This window comes from Pinus tabuliformis, chromosome 5_1 (genome assembly GCF_031772625.1).
Source record: "Pinus tabuliformis cultivar Carrire ecotype Pingquan chromosome 5_1, CPIR1, whole genome shotgun sequence".
Taxonomy (NCBI): domain Eukaryota; kingdom Viridiplantae; phylum Streptophyta; class Pinopsida; order Pinales; family Pinaceae; genus Pinus; species Pinus tabuliformis.
Genome location: NC_142305.1, coordinates 653,158,871 through 653,165,928, shown reverse-complemented (window position 1 = coordinate 653,165,928; position 7,058 = coordinate 653,158,871).

Genomic DNA, 7,058 nt, shown 5'->3' with positions numbered 1-7,058 from the left:
TGGTGGTTGAAAAAACTTTGGAATCTCTCCTACCCTCCCATATCCAAGCTATTTATGTGGTTTCATCATAATAACAAAGCTCCCTCCTGGGATGTGTTAAAAAAAATTATTATGCATTGGCCCTAGTCATTGTTCACTATGTTTACATGAAAAGGAATAAATCCCTCATATTCTCATTCATTTCCCTTTCACTCACCAAATCTTGAAATAAATTCAACTTTTGGTGGGTGAACAATTCTCTTGGAATGGTCCAAGAGTAATGATTGCCTCCTTAACTAGCTTAATAAAATGCCAAGGGACTTTTTAAAAGCACTTCAACTTGTGGTTTCCCGGGGAATATGGCTATAGTAAAACGATACCATATTTGAGGATCAAGAGAACTCATATATCATGGTGGTATGTAATATTTTGGCTCTTCTGAACTATCTCCCAAAAAATCTTCAGTATCTCACAATAAATCAACACTCTGAAACTATTATTTGAATGGATAAACCATGCTGGTGGGGATTGGGTGTAAAATATACATCTCTGAGAATCATTTATTCTCCTTTAAATAATGTATTCTATCTTCTACAAATAATTTTCCTAAATGATTTTCTCTCAAACCTTTTCTCCAATAGGCAAAATTTCTAAACATAAGTGAGATAAACATTTATCTTCACTCTCTAAATGTGATCAATTGGATGAATGGGAAATTAAAGCTACAAAAACTTACTCTCCTTCCTTTGGATAAAAATATCATTAACAACGTGAGGGATTTCTCATACATCTCCTTCTCTCCTGTATAGAGGGAACAAAATCAGAAAGTTGATCTCCTTTCAAAAAGAGGACTAGAGCTCACTCAGGGCTAGTAGGAAATGAATGAAAATAGGGAAGGAATGCTTGGCCTTATCCAACTATGCCTATGGGAATAATTGATCCCTCTATCAGTGTTGCCTCACTTTTTCTATTGTTTCTTGGAAGTTCTTTTCTTGGATGGAACATTTTTGGAAAATTAAACATCTTTGAGGGAGGTTGTCTACATTAAGAATGAAGGATTCTTCTCTATGATTTTTGGGGCACATCAGTATTTATCACACACAACACTCTGGGATCACCTTTTTGGTCTTTCTAACACATTAGGATATGACTTAAGATACATATGAGAATTATATTTGGGCCCTAGATGGTTAGCAAACAAATTATTTTTCAAATAGATAAAATCATATTTAGTAATTTCTTTGATGATGGAAGAAACGCATGTGTTTTTTTAACTACCTTTTTTATATGTATATGCTCTATTATGGATATCTACATGAGAATCCTAGTTTCCCATATCCCTTGTAGTGCGATTGTCATCTACAATATTGTAGTTTGTTTAATCTTAATTAAATATTATGTCTTTTTTCTAAAGAAAAAAAATAAAAAATAAATCAACTTAGATCTATCTTGTGACTTGGATCTATTAAGAATTGAGAAGGATTAACTCTTTTAATGGATTACTCTTTCAGCCACCTGTGCCACACATGCCACATTTAGAGGTGTCTTCCTTAGTTGTTACATTATTTTGAGGAGCCTTCCACACTTGAGGGATTTGTTACACTTTGCCCATGTTGATGGTGATGTCCTACCTTCATGGAGGTTTATCATTGAGGATTTGTCTATGTGGCATAATGACCTCCTTTTTTTAATGTATTGTTGACCTTATCCACATTGGTTAGTTAGTGGACAATGTTTGTTTATGTTCTATGCTAGATCTATGGTTCTAGTGAACGATATTGTTATTTTATTGAGAGGGTTGTTGAACCTAGAACTCCTGTATAAGGGGAAACACCCCTTGGTTATCTTTGTTGTTAACTGGATATTTGAGAGAGCATTTGTTGAAGATTCAAGCATAAAGGCTTTTTCGGGACTCGTTTGAGACTTTCTCTTTCATGTGTGGCTAATATTTTGGAGAGTGCATCTAATACATTGGAGGAACTTGGTGTGGATTACCCTCTACTTTACTTGTTCTGGAGCTAACCTTTTTGTTATTATTCTGGAGCAATAAGGAGAATAATTAAGAAAATTATTATGGAGTTGACCTGTTTCTTTCTATTTTGGAGCCGACCTTTTTGTCATTATTTTGCAACCAACTTGTTTGGGCATTAAGTGGGCCTGACCTATGCATACTTATAATAATACATATTTATATATACTAGTGGAAGTTTCCGTATGTGTTATTCTTTGAATGAGTACGATGATGTTTCTATAGTAGACACTAGTACAAAATGGCTGATTAGTTACTTAAAAAACTAATAAAATTTTCATATAAACAACTATTTTTCAGTCGATGACCAATAGTAGCTAATTTACAGTATCTTATAACGTGACCAACTTTTAGTCGTTCTTAGCTTTGTCATTAATTGGTTGTCTCAATTTCATTGTCTAGTAGTATGTTTAGCTATAAATTTGGTTATTAATTTGGTTATTGATCTAGTCATTAATTGTCACAATTAATGACCAAATATAAAACAAAATATATTACTAAATGATCACCCAAGAAAACCAATTAATGACCAAAATTTTGTTCCTGTTATAATATGCTCTAAATTAGCTACTAATAGCCATATATATGCAAATTTTAGTCATCGTTTGAAACCAATTAATTAACAAATTAATAGAACCAAAATTTTCGTTGTTTTATAAGATACTGTAAATTAGCTACTAGTAGTCATATATATGAAAAATTTAGTCATCATCTGTAATCACAAATTTATCATTTGTAGTAGTCATTTATATTTTTTTGACAGTTTCATATTCATTATATAAATTATTAGTTTAGTAGTTTATATTTATTTCATTTACTTCATTAATAATGATTATAAGAAACTAATTTTGTCGTATATTCATATTATGTGTATTCATCATTAATCAACATAAACAACTATTTTAGTAGTTTTAAATTGATTTTATGTGTTCATTATTAATCAATCTAAATTAATTAGTATGATTTTGCAACTAAATTAAAAAAAAAAAAAAAAAAAAAATGTCATAAAGTGTACATGTTCAACTAATATGAAAATGCAAAGTTACATATGCTAATTACAATATAATATCAACTGCAACTATAAATAATTTCAACCACATAAATTATATTATATAAAATTTCAAGTATTAAAATATGAATTTCCAACTTGATATTGGTTGGAGTACAATTTACACATGAAATATTGTTTCATCCCTTCAAAACATTATCATTATGTTGTGAATGCATTGCAGGTGTATTCACCAACTCTAAAGACTTGAACGTCAGTATATATGTGTGTGTCTTATGCATGATATTGGCTCTATAGGTACCACTAGACAAATTCTCTTCTCTCTCTCTCTCTCTCTCTCTCTCTCTCTCTCTCTCTCTCTCTCTCTCTTTAATTTGTGTTTTATCGCTCCAATGTTATTGTTCTCCTCTTTATTCAATTCTTGCTTCTTACCATCAATACTGATTTCCTTTTCTAAAAATGAAAGAATATACAATGCAAGGTATAAGACATGAAAGACAATGAACAATAGAGTATAAATTAAAGTAGACTATCAATAATTTATATGATATATACCTCAAAATTAATAATATTCTCAATGCCATTTTCCCCATAAGAGAAAGAAACTCGAACAAGATTTCTTCAGTTGGAAAATAGTGGCCACTATGTGGCTAGATGACCTATATAAACAAAGAAAACAAAACGTCACCATAGAAAATAACACCTTATTAAACTTAGTGTTCAAATTTCAAGGAAATCTTAGGCATAATCATCATAAGTAAGTTACATGCTAAAAAGCGCAAGTTGCAAATTACTTATACAATGTGGGACCACAAACAAAACTCCTAGAAAATGACAAAGCTAAGTCTATAATAAAATAAAATGAAGTAAAAAATTATACAATAATAGGATAGCCTCGTATACATGTATATAACCAAATAATGTAGAAGGCTAAGTGAATAAGTCTAGGGTTGGAGGTCGATCATGTCCAGAATGCCCATGTTTGATGAGCATTTCTTTATATAAGATCTACTATTTGGGACCATTATCACATATTAATAAGCCAACTATTCTATATCAATTTCTTCATGTTTTTCTTATATTTATGGGTGGATAAATTGCAAAGATAATTCCCTCCCCATTGCATTTTTTACTTGTGGTATAATATATTAGCTGTGATTTGGAGCAAATTTCCAACAAAAAAAATATGTAACAATCAGCACAAGTAATACCCCAAATAAGATTATTTTGGAATGTAATATTCATATTCCAGTTGTTATATGATTCTTGAATGGAAAATCCACAATTAATTCCAACAACAAACTTCCAGTTTGAGGGAACACTTGTGGCCATATTCAATTGCTCAAACTCAAAACGTTAGTGATCATTATAATGAAAAGATAAAATAAGAGTACTTTTGATTTGTTTTGCAGATTTACATGCAAAGCACCAATAGTTTCCCCATATTTACCATACTTGTAATTTTGTAGATATAACACATCGATTGATCTTTTACAATAAATACTTGTTTCAATTCAAACAATAATTTAACATATTACAAAAATACCACCAACTTTTGATCCTCAGTTAGTTCAAACTAGTTAGCAAAAAAACTTCAAGAAAGAGAAGCAATTAGAAATAACAAATCGATCAATTAACAATCAATAGAAAAAGGATAACTTTTTTACTGAAGCTTGATAAACAACTATAAATATTGAAAATCCATTGCAGCTAGTGGTCTTGTTCAAAGATAAATACTACCTGGAGAACTCATCTTCCAAATCCTTTGCTCTATCCACGAAGCTTTCTTCTATCCTCAAAATATAATTCGCGTTCAATATTTTAGGTTTCTAAAGTTGCTCAAAAACCTTGCCAAATGAAGCAGTGATTTTCATTGATTTTCATAAAATGCTTCTAGTACTGAAAAAATATAGTTTGACCATGTGATAGACAATTCAAGAAAGTAAAAAATTGTGTACAATATTTCTTAGAAGACTTCATTTTAAAAAGAAAACTTGCATATTTCAGATATAAAAAGTAGCTTAATAGATATGGTCAATATTACAAAAGAATAGACTAGATATAAAACTACAGGTAGAACTAACAAAAGCCTAATTGTAATGCAGTTGATTGATTATTCTAAGTGAAGCTAACTAGATACATACAAGTTTTCATTTGCATATTTCTTTGACATATCTTTATTGGAGGTGGAAGCTAACTTGCATACATCTCACAAGGTTGTTTTAGAAAGAGTATATGTTGTGTTCTCATATTCCACACTTTCTTTTCCATGAACAATTGTAGCAGGTATTCAAGTAATTAATTGCTACATCACCTAAGTTGTCATCTTTAACCTTCTCTTTACTCATGGTATTGTTCCTTCCCATTATTATTGGTTATCAATCTCATCTTTCTCTGGTACCCAACATAGGAATAATATGGGTTCAGGAAGAATAAAGATATTCATATGATTTCTTCAAATTTGAAAGGATGTGTTTTTTTATTTAACTACTAGTAAAAAAGTGATAGGAAGACTTTCAAGTTTTGCACTCTGATTAGGATCACCCTTGCTTTCTATCTGACCAACAATTATGAAATCATTTTGACTATATTGTGACCTATTTATATCATTTGTATATCTCTAAGAAATTTCATAGACATTAGGAAATGGATTTAAGGCTAGTGAACTATTGTCGTGCTGATAGAACAAAGTGTTTCCAACACATCTATTTTTGGCATAAGAGTCTAAAATAATATTGTTAGAATTGAACTCCTTGTATATACATATTAGTAGAACTGGCATGAAGTTTTTTTTCCTTTCTCCAATCCATGTCCTTATGGAGTTATGGCCTGGAAGTGAAATAAGAAGATAAAAACCATAAAAAATCAAGTAATGGTTAATTCTTAATAAGATGGGCATAAATGACATGCACAAGAACACTCAACATTTTAATTAAATAATTCCCAAAAGTAGAGTTCAAAAGGAAACAAAAGTCATGGCAGATTGAGCTTTTTTGCTGAGATTTACTTTCTCATGTAGACCTCTCTCAATATGTGGTTCTCCCCATACTTTCCTTTCACTTTGTACATTAGACAAATGACTTTTGTAATTAGTAGAAAGCAATTTACAATCAAGGAACAAATTATTATTTGAAAATTACAAAATATCAAATGCTTAGATTGACCAAGTCAAAGAAGAAAGTCCAGTAGTTAGAACACTAAGATCATTTCATATGTCTTACTTGTTTCTCTAACTGTTAGGCTTGTTGTTATTGGAATATGACAAATTTGTAGTTATACATGTGATAGCTTGCACCCTAATTTAGTTCCCAACTACATACCACAAAAGTAGGCTAGCACATCTAGGTAGCCTTGTCCATGTCACACATGAATATACTACCCTTCATAACATAGGTTGTGCCATACTCAAAAGAGTTAAGATACATTTTTCACCCTAGAAATTTTCAAATGTCTATTTTCTAGACACTTAGCAAAATCAAGCAGTTAGGAATATATTTGAAAAAATGTTTATGAAATTGCATATAAATGTAGTTCATTTTTCTAGTACATTCCATGGCTATGAAAATGTGCTTCTTCTACATTGTGAAGCACACCACCCAAGGAGTCGATGTTAGAGCCATCCAAAAAATCAAGTGAAGGAGAAGAGGAATATGTCACCAGGAAGAGCCTTTAAATTAGAAATGTCTTCTAAATTCTTCAAGTCAGAAATAGCCCTAATTGTATACACTGTTGAGTTATAGATATCAATTTTCTGCTATATGATTGACATGCTTCAGGAGAGAAATAGCCTTAATTGTATACACTGTTCAGTTATAGATATCAATTTTCTTCTATATGATTGACATGCTTCAGGAGAGAAATAGCCTTAATTGTATACATTGTTGAGTTATAGATATCAATTTTCTTCTATATGATTGACATGCTTCAAGGTTGAGCAAAGGAGTTGTAAGAGTAGAACCTGATCTATTCTCAGTGCTACTTGACATGTTGCATACTTCTCCTCTCTTAGTAGCTAGTTTGATAACCTTTTTCTCTTCTTCT